Below are 19,155 nucleotides of genomic sequence, written 5' to 3' on the forward strand. Positions count from 1 at the left end.
GATGGACTAGTCAACTTTAAACGTGCACCTTACGGACTTGCATCGGTTCCCAGAAGTTTCCAAAGAATGAAATCAGTGATTCTAAAGAACCAGCTGGAGTCTAGTATTGTTTGGATGATGATACTGTGTTCAGGAAGGCTCAGAAGGAACAGAAAAAACATCTCCACACCATATTAAAACAGCTAGGCTGAAACTGAATTTGGCCAAATGCCAATTCAGATAGAGTTGTGTTTCTGGGGCATATAAATTCACAAACTGGAGTGAAACCTGACTCAGACCATGTCATGGCGGTTATAAAAGTGCCATTTCTGAGAGACTTATCAATGTTAGGTGTTTTCTTAGGTCTCACATCATGCTATGCTAAGTTTATTCCAAACCACACTTCAATCATAGAATCATTATTAGCACTTCTCTGGGACCTCAAGCGTGCCCTGGATGGCTGTTGAACAAGTTAGTTTCAAAATGGTGGAAGATTTGCTTGTAAATAGCCGAGCACTTATCTTGTTTGATCCTGCATTATCCACAATTGTAACTACAGATGCCTCAGACTATGGATAGGGAGCAATACTTTACTCAAATCCATGATGACAACATGCAGATGACTGTTGCATTTGCTTCAATAACACTTACAGAAGCTGAGAGGAAGTATTCAGCTGTTGAAAAGGAGACACTTGCTTGTGTATGGGCTACAGAAAAATAGAGAACTTACCTTTGGGGTTATACTTTCAAATTGTGTGCAGATCACAGCCCTTTGACAACACTATTAGCATCTAAAGCAGGGGTCCGCAATGCAGTGCCCGCGGGCGCCATGGCGCCTGCCGGGGCGTCTAAGTGCGCTCACATACTGGCCGGCAGACGAGCATCCGCCGAAATGCTGCTGAATTTCGGCGGCATTTCAGCAGCGACGCCTCTGGATGACGCTACTTGTCGCTGGCAAGCGGCGTCATCCAGAGGCATCGCCGCCGAAATTTGGCGGCATTTCAGCGGATGCTCGTCCGCCGTCACAGTCCTCCATGGCTCGTCATCTGGCGCCCGCCAGATGAAAAAGGTTGGGGACCACTGATCTAAAGGACTCAGACAAGCAGGAAGAAGAATTGGTGGTTGGTCAGCAAGACTGTTTTCACATATGACAGAGTACAGGCCAGGAATTAACAATGTGACAGCTGATTGCTTGTCCCGCCTGCCCTTCCTTTGCCCAATGTACCGCTGGATGATGACAAAGAAGTAGTGGCACTTATAACTGGCACTCTCGCATTACAAGGGCAATTCAAAGCTGCTTGCTTAGTATGCCTGATTCAACAAAGATTTTGAGAACTGCGGATGACGACATGATTACACAACCCCAAATGCCTTAATCCAGCTTTGCTACCCTACTTCAGTGTATGCAATAAACTTTCTGAACAAGATGGATGCATCATATGAGGTACTTACGGATCGATTGTGCCAGATGAACTGCAGCCAAAATTCATGCACCTGGCACATGACACGCATCAAGGGATTGTCAGAATGAAACAGCATCAACAGGATGTGTGTTGGTGGCTGAGAATGGATGCTCAAGTTGACGCAGCTGTAAAAACACGCATTACTTGTCAACTACAAAAGCAGTTTCTCCTCCCTCGGTGTTCGCACCTCAACTGCTAGAAGAGGGCCTCATCCTCCCTGATTGAACTAACCTCATTATCTCTAGGCTGATTCTTGCTTGCATATTTATACCTGCCTCTGGAAATTTCCACTACATGCATCCGACGAAGTGGGTATTCACCCACAAAAGCTCATGCTCCAATACGTCTGTTAGTCTATAAGGTGCCACAGGACTCTTTGCTGCTTTTACGGATCCAGACTAACATGGCTACCCCTCTGATACATTACTTGCCAGTTACACAACAAAACTGTGGTGACGCATGTGCCACCATTCCTCTTCCAGATGCAGCATGGGAAAAGGTTGCAAATTGATATTATTGGTCCATTTGACAATGTGCAAAGTGACTGTTGCTATGCTTTCACCCTAACTGACCACTTCACTAAATGTCCGAAAGTGGTGTTTACATCACAGGTCATCTCTGCTACAGTGATCAAGTTCTTGTTGACAGTCTTTACCAGGGAAGAGAACTCAGAAGAATTAGTATCAGGCAACGGAATGCTGTTTACCTCACTGGCATTTGAAACTTCTCTCGCAGAGAGGAATATTAGACATAGGAGATCAACCGTGTATTACCCCCAAGGTAACAGAGAAATTGAATGATTCAACAGAAGTTTGAAAGACAGTCTGCAGACAGCTGCATTGGCAAGAAAAGCAATGGATAACCTTCATTACAGATTTCTTATAAATCTGCAGGCAAGCACCATGCCACAATGCAAAGTCACCTGCTGTTATTGCAGGTTAGAGAGATGCATACTAACCAAAACATTGCTGGATTACAGGGGCCTACATCTGATATCTGTGCAGCCAGATATAAGACAAACAGTTCAACAAAACAGCAAAAATATGACACAGACACATACAGATAAATGTTGTGGGGACAAGGAACCAGAATTTGAATGTGGCTTGTTTGTAAGAATAAGAAAACCTGAAATCTTACATAAAGGTACACATGTCCATTGAAAAGTGATGTGAAAAAAGGGCTTTACTCTTACAAGCTGTCAGATGTTCAGGTATGGAATGCTATTCATCTTGCACCGGCTTACTAAGAGCGAAGCAGAGATTTCAGACTAACTAACTAGTCCAATTTTACTTTGCCACTGACAATACAGGATAACCAACAGGACATTGAGACTGATAGATGTTGCTATCGGAGTCAGATGACCTCCTATATGGACTAAAGACTTACGTAATTATTAACAAAAAAGGAGAGGAGTCCTCACTTGCAACTAAAAGTTTAATTATAGTTACATAACCATTCCTTCTGAGTTATTGATTGTTTTCTAATTACTCAGTTGGTGTTTATTGTTATAAGTTATTGTATTATTATTATTATTATTATTGCTGTAAATCGGGTGTCTTCTTAAGATGGGGAAAATGTGGTGTTGCTAGATCCAGTTGTCTCTGAGTTTTTAAAAAAACTGACAGGAAGAGTGTGTGTGTGTGTTTGTGTGTGTCACAGCTGGGGTCAGGAGTTGCTGCAGCAACTGCTTGAGGAGTTGTATGATTATTGGCTTAATAAAACTTTGTTGGATTTCACCCTTTCAGTCTTGACTTTCACCACACAACAGGATCTCAGCAAGAGAATTTCTAAGGTACAGTCCCGCACCTGAACTTTTCCATGGGGTACAGCAATTCCACAGTGCCGCCACACTCACGGCTGTGTCTACAAGGCACAATCTAGTCCAGGGGTGGCCAACCTGTGGCTCCGGAGCCACATGCGGCTCTTCAGAAGTTAATATTCGGCTCCTTGTATAGGCACCGACTCCGGGGCTGGAGCTACAGGCGCCAACTTTCCAGTGTGCCGGGGGGTGCTCACTGCTCAACCCCTGGCTCTGCCACAGGCCCTGCCCCCACTCCACCCCTTCCTGCCCCCTCCCCTGAGCCTGCCAGGCCCTTGCTCCTCCCCCCTCCCCCCCAGAGCCTCCTGCATGCCACGAAACAGCTGATCAGGAAGTGCAGGGAGGGAGGAAGGGGGAGGCGCTGATCAGCGGGGCTGCCAGTGGGTGGGAGGCGCTGGGAGCGGGGGGGATGGGAGCTGATGGAGGGCTGTTGACGTATTACTGTGGCTCTTTGGCAATGTACATTGGTAAATTCTGGCTCCTTCTCAGGCTGAGGTTGGCCACCCCGATCTAGTCCTAAGCAGAAAGGAGGGAGGGAATGTGACTTTTCTAACTGTTTGAGAGTAGCTGTAGAATATCTGAATCTTAACAGAGAAGGAAGGAGATGGCTAGCAGAAGCGAGCAGCATGGCAGAAAGGATGGGTTCTGTGGTAACAAGACAAGGTCAGAAATGCTCAGTGAACACAATCAATCATAACTGCACTCCTGGTGAAAATGTGCGGGCTTCTCAAATTTCAAAGGAACGTAGCCCTGTTCTTAAGTTATCAAGCCAGCATAGTCCTTTGCTTTTCATACTTGCATTATATTTCCAGCCATCGCACATCTCTGAGAACTGCAAGCAGGTTAACAGACCAACAATTAACAGTAACCTTCAGCAATACAGCCAGTAGGAGGCTTGGCACAGTCCTGCAACCTCTCAATATGCAAAGTGGTGGCAATATGTCTTTTGCTTTTAAGGTTGTGGTAGATGGGCCAGCACTAAAAAGTACGAAAATATCAATCATTTGTGCAGCATCCTTATAATGAAAAGTACACAACAGGTTTTTTTTGTCTGCTGTTCATCACACAGACACAGAGAGTGGCAAATAACAGAGTTTTGTATCTGTGAAATTTCATGAAAACTAATGGAAACTTTGGTCCTCAATGAGCTTCCCCGTTCCGCTCTCCCTCCCCCCATGGAAACATAAAGGGCTGTGTGTGATCCAGAGGGAGCAGAGTTTTTCATTAAAAAAAAAAAAATTCTCACTTACTAAATGACAGGATTCTTCAGAACTGGCAAAAGAGAAGACACTAGCTATCTCCCTTCCCACATGGGATATGCAGATTCCTAAAAAGACAATATCAGTCCTGCATAAAATCCTTGCATTTTGCAAATTTGTTTCACAAGGTCATTAATGCTGTTGGAATGCTTTATTTGTTATTTACACTGTGGCATCTGGCTACATGACAATCATTAAAATAAAACACCAGTCTCTAAAGCAGCAAGAATTGTCGTCCCCCTCTTAACCACCCCTCTTCATCATAAGAGGAAGAAAAATGCTTTAGTGTTCTAGCTTGGTCCATCCAGATTTGGGACCGGAATGATGAGCCTTGCACCATCTTCTGAACATCAATAAACCTCTGCCCTGGCCTACACCCAAAGGGAGTCTTACTAAGAATGTTATGCCTTCATTCTTCAAGAGTTTAAATCTAAGGACTTCAACAAAAACAACTTCAATGGTTTTAATCATCATGATGGCACTTAGCCTTTTGGGACAAAGATCCAGGAAGTGCTGAGAACTTTGGGATCAAGGTGTTCAGCAGCACTAAGTGGTCCCAACTTCCATTGATGTCAATGGAAGTGGAGGGTGCTCATCACCAGAAGAGCTTAAAAATTTCCAGAATTTATGTACATAATTGCATACAAAGAAACAAAGTCAGGAAATGACAGATTTACAGTTGCCTGTGTAACCTTTTTTCTGGCCTTTCATGCATCCAGCTTGTGCATTGGATGAGACTGGGGTCATGTGTGAAAAAATAGTGTCCTGTAATTAAAAACTGTATCATAATGTATACACACAAAGGGGACAAATTAAGGTTACCCGGGCAAGCATAAATCTGACATTTCCTAACTTTTGAGTGCTTGACTTTGCAACCAGGGGCGGCTCCAGGCACCAGAGCACCAAGCGCATGCCTGGGGCGGCAAGCCGTGGGGGGTGGCCTGCCGGTCGCCATGAGGGCAGCAGTCAGGCTGCCTTCAGTGGCATGCCTACGGGAGGTCCGCCGGTCCTGCGGTTTCGGCGGCGGACCTCCCGCACGCATGCCGCTGAATCCACGTTACCAGTGGACCTCCTGCAGGCATGCCGCCGAATCCACGTTACCAGCGAACCTCCCGCAGGCATGCCGCCGAAAGCCACCTGATTGCCGTGCTTGGGGCAGCAAAATACATAGAGCCGCCCCTGTTTGCAACCCACAATTTTGCTGTTTTGTGACGTTGGCTAAATAATGGGTTTTACAAAAAACGTGAGCTTTGGCTATTTTGCATATTTATATGCAAAACTGACCTCCACTGAAACAAATTTGAAGGTCCTGTTTCATGAATCAAAACTGCAAGTATTTCACACTTTTTTACAACATTGACATGGAAAGGAAATGCCTTAAATGTCAAGAGTTTCAAACTTGATTGTGAATGTTTCACACAGAATTAATAACCAGTAATTATACAGGTATTTGTTATTTACATCCTAGCACTACTTTTTGATTGGTTACTCATGAAGATTAGGAGAGCTTAAGGCTAGAGACAAATCCAGTTATTCCCTCATATTTTGGTGTGTCTGAATTAGAGAGTTATGGTCCTGACTCCATCGTTAAGACTGCAAGATTCTTTCCATTCAAAGTGTTGTTTGACCCTCATTCTAAGATACTCAGTTTAATGTCTCCTCTTGGACTAAAAAGTCTCATACTTTGCGTCAGGGCTGACGGAAACAGGCCTGTGTACCTCTAGGGTGCCCCTTTGGGGTAAGGGTGGGCACCTCTCTTGTCCCAGATGGCCTTCTCTGGCTGTTGGCATTGCTTTAGTGGTTTGGAGGGTGGGTGCCATCCTTCGGCTTTAAATCTTAAGGAGGCAGCTCCCCCCCATCTGGGCATAACACCAGTCCAAAACAAAATAATCCTGCAGGCTGCAACATGGTCCAAGCTCACCCTGCTGCTCCTCGCAAGGTAAAAGGCAGATAGTTTCTGTGCAGAGCTTCCTGAACATCTGAGGGGCCCAGACTGAGTGTCCTGGGTTCTAGAAAAAGAAAATCAAAATAAAGATGGTCCCTCTAGCTCTCCAAAGAGGCCAGGCAGCAGAGGGTCCTCAGCAGCTTTTCCAGTAAGCAGCTCCTGCTTTGGGGAGGGTCGGGGAGGAGCCTCAGGAGCTCTGGGTTCTTACTCTGCTTCCCTCTGAGTGCCACCCTGCTCTGGCCTCCCTTTTAAGGAGCTGCCCTTCTCCAGTTTGACAGGCCTCACAGGCGTATGGGGTTGGGGGGGGGTGATTGTGCTACAGGGCCGTTTAACCCTTTCCTGACTAAGAGGGGAAGCTGTCCCACTACCAGGACTATATCAGGAGGATGGATAAGTGGGGGGCAGAGTTTAGTATGGACACCTTAAGTGAACATGTTCTGTCTTTTGTTTTAACTGTGCATTATCTAAGGGCTAGACTGTGACCCCCTTACTCCTTGCAGTCAATGGAACTATTCCAGCTCACCAATGCGAGTAAGGGAGTTACAGTCTGGACCTGAGTGTTTTGCTATGGGATAGAGAGAGAGACGGGTAGGTTAGATATATACGCTACCGGTGTGCAACACTTTTGCAGTGCAACCCAAAATCACTGGACTGAGTTTTCATTAGAAATCCAAAACTCCCACCAGGTTCAACAGGAGTTAGGCTGAATTCACAAACTTTTCAGTGAATCTGGGATGTTTTTCAAGACAAGCTGGGCCACGTTTCAAGTGAGCTTGAGCTGCATGTCAAGTGATCACAGCAGATTTATGCTCTAAGGCACAAACCGTGCAGAAACTGATGGCCTGCATTTTCCTTTGACTGGGGTTGGAGAGGCTTAAAGACATGAAACTTGGGTGTTGGTGACTAAATTCACACAGATCAAAATAATCTGTAAAAGGTCACTTGGGAAGCTAACAGTCTAGTTTTGCACATTTCCCCTCTGTAAGGCTTGTTATCTGTGGGAAAGATGGCTAATGAACACTTAGGATGAAATCTTATCACCATTGAAGTCAATGACAAAGCTCCCATTGACTTCAATGGGACCAAGATTTCACCCGCACACTGGGAGGATGTAAATAAACCTGGAACCATTGTTCATTAAAAAATGAGTTAGAGCCTAATCGTGAAAACCCTTCCTTGTGTGGGTGGTTTCAATGACCTCAGTGGGATTCTTTGTGTAAGGATCACTCCTGTGACCAGGACAGGTATTTACTGTCATAGTTTATTGTGGTACCATAGCCCCTTTTGCTGTTTTTGAGTCACTTAAGGCTATGATGCTGTCAATGCATCCTTCATGCATTACTCGCCAAAGGGTCTGAATGAAAAACTCTCATCATATGGATTACACCTCTACCTCGATATAACGCTGTCCTCGGGAGCCAAAAAATCTTACCGCGTTATAGGTGAAACCACGTTATATCGAACTTGCTTTGTTCCACCGGAGTGCGCAGCCCCACCCCCCCGGAGCACTGCTTTACCATGTTATATCTGAATTCGTGTTGTATCGGGTCGCGTTATATCGGGGTAGAGGTGTATTAGCAAAGTGATAAATTTGACTACTTACTTTTTGTTATTTATCTTGAGTGATTGGTCACTTAAGGCAGTGCTTCTCAACCAGGGGTACATAGAGGTCTGCCAAGGGGTACATCAACTCACCCAGATATTTGCCTAGTTTTACAACAGGCTACATAAAAAGCACCAGCAAAGTCAGTACAAACTAAAATTTCACACAGACAATGGCTTGTTTATACTGCTCTATATACTATGCACTGAAATGTAAGTACAATATTTATATTGCAGTTGATTTATTTTATAATTACATGGTAAAAATAAGAAAGTAAGCAAGTTTACAGTAATAATTTGCTGTGACACTCTTGTATTATTATGTCTGATTTTGTAAGCAAGTAGTTTTTAAGTGAGGTGAAACTTGGGGGTACGCAATCAAATCAGACTCCTGAAAGGGGCACAGTAGTCTGGAAAGGTTGAAAGCCACTGACTTAAGGCACATGGTACATGCTTCCAGACTGGTTGACCAAAACTTTTCAAATGATGAAGAACACACTTCTGGTACTAGTTTTTGGATTTTAATTGTTTCTGCTACAATTCAGGAAACTTTCAGGACTCATGATCATTTTCTCAAATATTTCCACAGATATCTATTGGCAGCATCAAATTTTGTTCTTGTTCACACTAACCTTAAAAAGAGCAGGATTTGTCTCTAAGGATAGAATTTTAGATACTATAGAATTTGAACAGAAGTGCCTTTGGAATTGCAGTCTCAGTAAAGGGTGTGTTTTCTTGAATTTCCAAAGCTGTTGCCAGTCACATCACATTATATGGTTGATATCTCCAGATGTGACATGCCAATATAACATGCCATTAGCCCAGGATACGGATATGGTTTTCTGAAAATTGTGATTATAACAGTTAAAAACAAAAGGACTTTATGTATTTTATTTCTTTTTAAAAGTTTTTAAACCCATTTACCAAGTGTCAATGCCCATGAAATAGAATGATTCAGGGCGCACAAGTTAAGATGCTGGAGCAGAAATATAAGAAAAACCTGGGTAATTTCCCATTACCTGACTTGAAGTCTGGCTTCACTGCCTGCATCACAATAAAACCACTTTTTTCCTTGTGAAAAACAACAGAATCTTAACCAGCTTCATTATTTCCATTTCTCTGTTGCTTTATTTTGGATATTATTAACCAGTACATTAAGAGAGCCTGAAACTCCCTGGCAAAATACAAGCAACAGAAATAAACAGAGCTGGAGAAAACATTCACAATCAACAAAAACCACCCCCTTCTTTCTACTGGCTATCCTTCCCGCGTCATTGGACAACTTTTATTTATAGGCTTTTCTATGGCATATGCCATAATCACATGGGAACCCCTTGCACATATTTTTTTGGATTTAGTCTCACAAATCCTTTTGGAGTACAGAAATATCCTTATCCCCATTCTACAGATGTTCTTATCCCCATTTTACAGTAGGCACCTCAGAGTGACTTGCCTAAGGTCACACAAGTCTGTGAGAGAGCCAGAAACAAAATGTAGATCTCCTGATTCCCTGTCCAGTTCCTTTGCAGAGCAGATGGCCTGTCCCATTCTTGCTTCAGTTCTGGAGCCTGGTAGATCCTTCTCCACCTCTTTATGGGCAGATCAAATGGCCATAGGGAATCTCTCTGCTCTTTCTCCGTACAGGTGAGTGATGGTATGTAAATAGTTTCTGTTGTTCCCACTGCATTAGGATAGAGGAGTGTCTGTAGCCTTCGTACCCTCTGTGCAAGGAGTGCGACAGAGGGCTGTACCAGGTGACTTTCTGAAGAACCTGTTCAAGGGAAAGCGTTCATCTGTTGCAAGGACTAAAGTGAACTGTAGTCTCCAAGCTCACATGAAGCAGTTGGTTTCCTACCAGCCCTTGTGATCCAAACTTTACAGAGTTCTTCCCAGAGCTCCACTTACAGAGAACATGAAGCTGTGACAAGTGACAATAATTAATCAAAAGTCTGCACTACTTTCAGATAGGTACAAAACATCCCAAGTCTCTTAATCACTTGGAATAAATCATTAGTTACAGATTTTCACTTGCGACCATTCAATCTGAAATGGGATTTTTTTTCCAAAGGAGTTAGTGCTGTTGAGTACCTAGTGCATGATCCAAAGCCCACTGATAATCTTTCCATTGACTTCAAGGGGCTTTGCATCAGGCCTTTAGCTCAGAGGACCAAGGTTGGTATTCCTGGGTTCTAGTCCCACCTATGCTATTGATTTCTTGTGTCACTTTGGGAAAGTTACATGATTTTCTCCCCCGGAGTATGCCCCCCATGTAGAATGAATATTCACTTGCCTCCAAGGGGTCTTTTGAGAAATAATTTAAATGTGCAAAGTGCATTGCTATCCTCAGATGAAAGCACAGAGTATTATCATTCCTCTTCGCAAAGTGAACTCTACCCCTGCACTGTAGCTAACACAGGAAGGACTGCTTTCACAGTGTGGGTATTGCCCTCCTTACCTGGAGTCTGCATCTGGCAGTGGAGCACTTGGGGAAGGTGTGACTTCTTACTGGTGCCAACGTGCTGACTCAGCACTCTGTATCAGCAAAGGCACGCAAACCTTGTTTGCTTTTACAATTGGTTGTGCTGTAGCAGCTTGTTCTTTTTTTATCATTTAGCTTCGAATTTCTTTTAAAAATTAGACCAGGTGACAAAGAGTTTTTAAACTACGTGGGGCAAATCTGTCTGCCACACAGTCTCCCTAAATCCACAGCGTGGGATAGAGACCCCACAATGACTGACAATGGGAGACGCTAATCCCTGAAATGAGGGACACGAGAGAATACAAGGTTCCCCACTTGTGTCCCTCCATTGACCTAATCCATCCCCCTTTTCCTCCACATCTCCCTCCTTCTACCTTCCAGCCTCCTCAATGCTTAGTGACTGCCGCCTGATACCACAGAGATGAGCACAGTACAGTTACCTATGTATGATATACAGGCAGATTTCTCACTATGATATGGTTCTCACGACTAGCTGAGCTCTGAGGTCATGTGTGTCCAACATTACTGGACCCAATGATTTGGTGAGGGATGGTGGGATAGAAGTATGGGCTGGGTAGTGTTGACAATGGAAGGGAGCTTCTTATGTGTAGAATTTTGACATGTGGTCTAGTAATTGTATTTTTGCTAACTACAGCATGTATGTTTTTTTACCCCAAGTGCTGACAGTTGATTAGGCACTTTTTTACACACACACATATATATATATTGTTTGCATTCTTAGCCATGAATAAGTTTTGATCCATTTTTAGCCTTCCTCTGAATCCCGCTTTTCTCAGCATTATCCATTAAGCAAAGTTTAACATTCTGGAACTTCCATCCCAACTTGAAAGCTGTATGTTAAATTATGCGGCTGAATTCCATCAGTCAATTTCTCCTTTGCTGTCAACACAGCAACTACATTTTTTATTGTCTGAACAAACTCATCCCATATACCAGGCTTCAAAAACATCAGAGAAAAATGGTTCAACAAAGGATGATGTTTACTACTTGGGTCTGCATTTAAAAAATATATATCTAGGGGGTTTTTTTGTTTGCAAATATTTACAAATTAAACATTTAATCTTTTCCATATCCAGTTATCTGAAAATTGTCTTCTTCAACTTACAAAAGTCTAGGGACCATTCAGTGCAAAATGATACTGCAAATGTCTAACATAAACAAAAATACCAGGGATGGTTTGGTATAGGTTGGCTGAAATATTAGTCTTATAAAATTCATAACAGATAATGAAGTCATGGCAGAAAAGCCTTTTACTATACCTCAGACAATTGTGGAGTGTTTACCTCTGCAGAAAATCATTGTAAATAACACGTTAGCACAATATGGATGATAGTTATGCATAGCTCTGTGCTTTTATAATATGTTAAAGCAATTGCCACTGCAATTTTTCTAGACGAGGTCTCTATGATCTACCACTCATGTAATGTTAATGGTAGCTAAAATGGGAATAAAATCTTTATGAAAACCACCATGGTTAGCCCATTTAAAGAAAGGAATTGAATCAGCAGCCCTCTTAAATTACTTATGTTTTGACTAAGGTATCTGGCTTTTTTTTATTGAACATTCTGCTTTGAATGCACACATCCCATGGATATGAAATGATGGATCTCCTTAGATTTTAAACCAGAGGCACTTTATACCATTAATAAATATTCATTTTCCTGCTATCCCTCCAGTGGTATTTCATCATCAATCATGGCTGAAATCACAGCTGTGAAAGCTGTTTATGCTTTACTGTTCTCCTCTATATGATCTGGCAGATACTTATGAAATTATTGGAGTGTGGAGTTAACAGGGGGTAGGATGAGAAGGAGGGGGGGGAAGAAGAGTGCTGCTTTGTTTTATTCTTTTCAAATCTTTGTGCCCATACTTATTCCCAGAGCAATACTGTTTTGTTTTTCTTTCCAAAGTACACATAAATCACTCCATTGGTCTCAACTGTCCTGTGAAAATAAAAATGATCCCAAACCATTCAGGAATTACTCAGGGACTATTCAGTGTTCAATATGTCAGAGAAGCAAAGACAGACGCTCAGGAAGAAGAAGATTACAATCAATGAAGAAAAATCAATAGCGTGTAGAAGCTGTCCTCCTGCCAGCATTGTCAGGAAAAAGGCCCCTACATTCCCCAATCTCATTACATGTAGGAAATTATTAGAATCTGAGCAGCAACACTGAAGCTATACTAATGTTTTTTTGCCTTTTTTTATGTTCTTCATGCAAACCAACATTTAGCTTTGACTTAATAAACATAACAAACTGTTTCCAAACTGATGTAGCATTTTATATATTTATAAAATGCTGCAGTAAATGAAAAGGGGTGATATTTAAAGTACTTTAAAGTACAGCCTGGAGAATGACTGGAGTCCATGACTGCATTATTTTTTATTTGCTTGCGTTTTATCTTTTTCTCTGTGTCTGTCTCTCTCTCTTGCAGAATCAGTGCATTGTGAGATCTGCTTGCTAATCTGGTGGTCACATATTTACTCTGAAAATCAATTAACCCAGCCAATGTAACCGTTTGCTTTTATAGAACAACATTTGCATGATTTTAGGAAGATGTACGCACTTTATAGCATCAGTTGACAGAAAGAGATTGCAACAAAGCTAACAATAAAATCTTTCTGGCCCTGATTCATAAAAGCATTGAGGATAGCAATTAAGCACACACTGAAGTCTCATTGAAGTCAAGTTAAGTAAATGCTTAAATGCCTTCCTGAACTGGGGCTTCAAATGATAAAGAACAGTCAGAGCCCAGCAGCCATACAGAAAAAAGAACAATTCATCTTTATTCATTACACTCCATATTTGTAAGAGCAAAGGCCCACTTATGTGTGCAATTGCCTGTTTTACATATGAAAATTCCACTTTTTGTGTGCACCAATGAGTGCGAATTTTGCAACTGGAAATTTGGAGGGTCCTTTAAAATGTATCCCCAATATGTTTGTTATCTTTCCATCATTATATAATTGTTGACTATGGAACACAATATAGTGGTAGTGAAGGAGAGCTGCTATTGGTCTGGCTATGCCATTTTTATGCCAGATGAGGATTTTCTGAACAATGGGGAAATTGACTATGCTGCTTTACGGCATCTTTAAATCCCCATTGTGCCCCTAAAACAGTGCAAAGAGGACTTAAGAGGAGTTGATGATCTGGCTCCTGTGTTATATTTGGCATTCCCGCTCATCTCTGTGGTGTTTGAGAGCTACTCCTGGGGGAATTCTGTACCACTGTGCATGCACAGAATTTATGTCCCCCGCTGATTTCTTTGCTTCCCTGCAGAAAAATGACTTTCTGACAGGGAAGCAAAGAGAAGCCACAAGTGCGATCATTCGACCCTCCCCAGCAGTATATTTTGGGTGCCCAGGGCAGCCGGCAGAAAGGTAAATCACTGTGGGACAGATGGCGCGACTGGGGAAGACCCAGCTGGTGGCTCCTTCCCTGCCCCGGGCTCAGCTGCTAGTCCCGGCTGGGCTGGGGAGGACGGGACTTCCTCTTCCCCTGCATGGCATCCAGGGCCAGGTCAGACCCACCCCTAGATTTCTCCCCCAGCAGCAGGAAGCTCTACAAACCCCCTTCCCCCCATGCTTCCTGCACCCATCGCTCCTCAGCTGCAGGGGGAGGGATCCCTGTACAGGAAGCTGCTCCCCCATCTGCCCAACCCCCGTGAATCCAGACTCCCTCATACCCAAACCCTCCTGCCGAGCACCACCCCCCAGCACCCAGAACCCCACCCAACGAGCACCACTTCCCCTGCACCTGGACCGTCCCAACAAGTCACCCACACCCGGATCCCCACCTTACCGACCCCCAACCAACCGCACCTGGATCCCCATTACATTGAGCCTCACTCCCCAGCATCTGGACCCTCCCCCCCGAGCTCTCCCCCACCCTCACCCCTCTGCTGAGCTCTATCCCCTCCATACCCAGACCCCATGCTGCTGAGCCCCAAACACCTTCACCTGGGACCCCCCTGCGGAGTCCCATTACCATTGCACCCAGAATCCCCCAACAAGCCCCTGTGCATCCAGATCCCCCTGCACCCAGATCCCCCACTGAGCCACCCGCACCCAGATTGCCCCACACAGAACCCTCTCAACTCACACCTGGATCTCCCAACACTAAGCCCCTCCACACTTGGATACCGCCTTGCTGAGCCTGCCTGCCCACACCTGGTGCACCTGGCATGGAGGGGTAAGGTCCTGGGGTTGTTTCTGGGGCTGGCCTGGTCCTTGTGTTGTGTCAGGGTCGGGTGCAGCCTCACCACTGAATCTGTGTCCTTGGTGGGAGCTGCACAGTGATCTCCTACCTCTGGGCACCCAGTGGCCTGTGCTCCCCAATGCCCTGCTGGAGTCTTCCCATTTATTTGACAAATAAAATTTGCAGAATTTTGCAGAATTTTAAAATATTATGCACAGAATTTTGTGTGTGTGCAGATTTTTTATTTTTTTTTTGGTGCAGAATGCCCTCAGGAGTAGAGAGCAGATCTGCTGCAGAAGCAGTGCTGTAGGAACTTCAATGGTGACCACTGCTGGCCCCAGAGACAAATTGAAAGAGGTAATCACTAGAGCTGGGTGGAAAAACTCTGACAGAACAGTTTTGTGTTGGAAAATATAATTGCATCAAAGTTGAAACGTTTTGCAAGATTATGTCAAAATTTCATTTTAGATAATAAAGTGGAGGGGACAGTGTTCAAACATTTCATTTCAATGTTTTCCTAACCATTTTCACAAGGGACTGATTTTTCATTTCAAAACATTTTTTTAATTCTATGATTAGCAAGTAAGTAAAAATCAAAACAAAATGTAAAAAGAAAATGTTTTGATTGCACAAAAACAACTGAATTTTTTTTCCACAGAGAATTTTGAGATTTGAGTCCCCCTCCCCAAAAAAAATTGGAATAAAGACAGATTTCAATATATGGCAATTCTCCACAAAATAGTATTTCTGTTCTCCACCCAGCACTGATAATTGCATACTAAAGGGAAGATGCACAAGTATTTGGAGAATTCTGCTTGCAGTAATTTGTGCTGCTGTATTCCCACAAGACAGCTACCAGTCTCTTAACACTACTCCCTTCGGCTTATGGTTCTGGATCCCCACAAAAGGTATGAGGACACATATGTCACTGACTCAGCATCCCTCCCTTCTGAAACCCCTCTGCACTGATCTATTGGATTACAGTCCATTCAGCTCTCAGGAAAAAAAAAAGGAACAGGGACCATAAATACCCATGGCTTGATTCTCATATACATCTAGACCCCTTTGCACTACTCTGGCATTATAAAGGAGCTTTACTATAAATGAGAATCAGGTCCTGCAAAGTTCTATCCACAATGTAGCAGTCTCCTTTTGGGGGGGGTAGGGGGTAGGGGAGCTCTTCCAAAGTTTCTAATCATGATTCTGTAGGGAATCTTCCGGGGACACTAAAATTTTGAGGATTTTTTTTATCATAAACAGGTAGTGATCTCTATAGTTATCAAATTCTGTTTTCAGTTACTTATAACTTTGCCAAACCTTAACCGTTTGAGATGAAATTTTTCATGTGACGTGTCTGTCTCAGACTGAAGTTCAGAAAGTTCCATGTAAAATAGTTCAATCATTTCTCAGAAGGAGGTTAAGGAAAAATGCTCCTGTCCATGTTAAAAAATCCGTACAGACTTTTCACTGACAATCACTAACACCCCCATGCTTTGGATTGGGGACTTGAAATTTACCCAGGGGGTTACCCTGATGCCAGGGATGTGCCTATTACTCTCCCCATGAAAATCAACTCAGTTTTGGTCAAATTTGGAGTCTCTGAAAATCGCAGTATATATATGGTCTGTATAGACTTGATAGAGCTTGGCACCTAATTTTTCCAAAGATTCCATCTACAGGCTGAGTAGAACTTTTACTGTACTTGCCCTCCCAGAATCCAGAGCCACTGTGGTACTGGGCACAGGAACTAAAACCAGAACATAAGAATGGCCATACTGGATCAGACCAAAGGTCCATCTAGTCCAGTATCCTGTCTTCTGACAGTGGCCAAAGCCAGGTGCCCCAGAGGGAATGATCAGAACAGGTAATCATCAAGTGATCCATCCCCTGTCACCCATTCCCAGCTTCTGGCAAACATGGCAGGGACATCATCCCTGCCCATCCTGGCTAACAGCCATTGATAGACTTATCCACCATGAACTTATCTAGTTCTTTGTTTTTTAACCTTGTTATAGTCTTGGCGTTCACAAAAGCCTCTATCAAGGAGTCCCACAGGTTGACTGTGCGTTGTGGGAAAAAATACTTCCTTTTATTTGTTTTAAACCTGCTGCCTATTAAATTCATTTGGTGACCCCTAGTTCTTGTGTTAAGAAAAGGAGTAAATAACACTTCCTCATTTACTTTCTCCATACCAGTCATGATTTTATATCATATCCCCCCCTTAGTCGTCTCTTTTCCAAGCTGAAAAGTCCCAGTCTTATTAATCTCTCCTCATACGGAAGCTGTTCCATACCCCTAATCATTTTTGTTGCCCTTTTCTGAACCGTTTCCAATTCCAATATATATTTTTTGAGATGGGGTGACCACAGTATTCAAGATGTGGGCATACTATGGATTGATATAGAGGCAATATGATATTTTCTGTCTTATTAACTATCCCTTTCTTAATGATTCCCAACATTCTGTTCTTTTTTGACTGCCGCTGCACATTGAGTGGATGTTTTCAGAGAACTATCCAAAATGACTCCAAGATCTCTTTCTTGAGTGGTAACAGCTAAATCAGACTCCATCGTTTTATATGTATAGTTGAGATTATGTTTTCCAATGTGCATTACTTTGCATTTATCAACATTGAATTTCATCTGCCATTTTGTTGCCCAATCACCCAGTTTTGCAGTCTGCTTGGGACTTAACTATCTTGAATAGCTTTGTATCATCTGAAAATTATGCCACCTCACTGTTTACCATTTTTCCAGATTATTTATGAATATGTTGAATAGGACTGATCCCAGTTCAGACCCCTGGGGGACACCATATTCATCTCTCTCCATTCTGAAAACTGACCATTTATTTCTACACTTTGTTTCCTAACTTTTAACCAGTCCAAGCACTCAAGAGTTAAGAAATGTCAGAGTTAAGGTTGCCTGTGCAACATTAATTCGGACGCCTTGTGTGTATGCATTATGTTACAGTCTTTAATTCCATGATCTATTTTTTTCCATAGGAGTCATGCAAAAGGTGAACCTGCTCTAGGCATGATTCAGAGTTGTGTAGTGACCCCTGCTTATTTGTTGCACAAGTTGGAAGAAGTGCAGTGTGTGAGGCAGGGGATTGCAAGCAGAGGAATGTTTGTCTTGTGGTTTAGGAAGTTGAAACCCACTCTGGAGAACTGGATTTATCCCCGTCTCTGTCACAGAGTTCCTGTAGGATGCTGTGGAAGTCATGTAAGCCAAATTTGTCCCAAGTGGCCACTACCTGAGTGTTCCTCATGTCCTGGGTACCCAACTTCAGACACTTGGACTCTAATTTGGAGAAGTGCTGAACACTCGCAACTGCATGTCAGTGAGAGCTGTGCTCTGAACAGTTAACATGCTATAAAATGGTATGTTGTCCAAAATAATGCCATAAGCATCTCAAATTGGGCACTCAAAATTATTGTTCACTTTTGACCATAAACTCAGCGCCTCAATTTCCCATCTATAAAATGCCACCTTACTTCACAGGAGTGTTGAAAGATAACATAATTTATGATTGTGAATCACTGAGATGCTACAGTCATAAGCACCATAGAAAAGCCCAAATGGAAATGAATAATTCTTTATCCAGAGCAGGGTTTGAATAGTGTGCAGTAAATAAGCCATGGGGCCATACACTGGATGATGAGGATACATTTAAATTGAAACATTAAATAGCTGCTTATTCACTAGTCTAACCAGTGTCCATTCTGTGTATTGAATGAGGCACAGATCCGGTGTATAAAAAAAATAGCATGTGATCATGTAATTAAACTAATGTATTTTAGTGGGGGGCAAATTGGGGTTGCATGGGCAAGCTTAATTCTGCATTTCCTAACTTGCATGCTTGACTTTGCAACCATAATATGTTCTTTTAAAGTAGTGTTTTGTATATAACGTTTACAGTAGGAGAATCAGTAATTAACAAGGATCTAGAACAATTATTATAATTTTACTATTTCTGTTGAAGTAGTGTCCAAATCTTCATCAGCACTGTGCTAGGCACGGTTGAAACATAAGAAGGCAAGATCCCTGCCCTGAAGAGTTTACAGTCTAAGACAATGATTTTAAGAATCTCATCAAAGACTCACAATGGAATAATGTTGCTAACAGTTTTTTTTTAAATCTACAATTGATCTAGCACTACAGCTAATCCATCAGAAATTAATCTTCAGGGGGTATCAGACTCCAGTGAGAGCAGCTGTTGGTAGAATTAAAGCTAATAACAAGAGTTGTAGGTGAATGCTGAACCTGGAACGTATGGTGTTCAGTTCAGTTTCCACTACATATGGCAAGGGAATGAAATAAAATCAATTCTTTCCAGGGAAGAAATCATAAATAGTGCTAAGTGTCGCTTTCCCACGTGATCTTT

The sequence above is a fragment of the Terrapene carolina genome, unplaced genomic scaffold, assembly GCF_002925995.2.
Source record: "Terrapene carolina triunguis isolate 2854851 unplaced genomic scaffold, T_m_triunguis-2.0 Scaffold42, whole genome shotgun sequence".
Taxonomy (NCBI): Eukaryota; Metazoa; Chordata; order Testudines; family Emydidae; genus Terrapene; species Terrapene triunguis.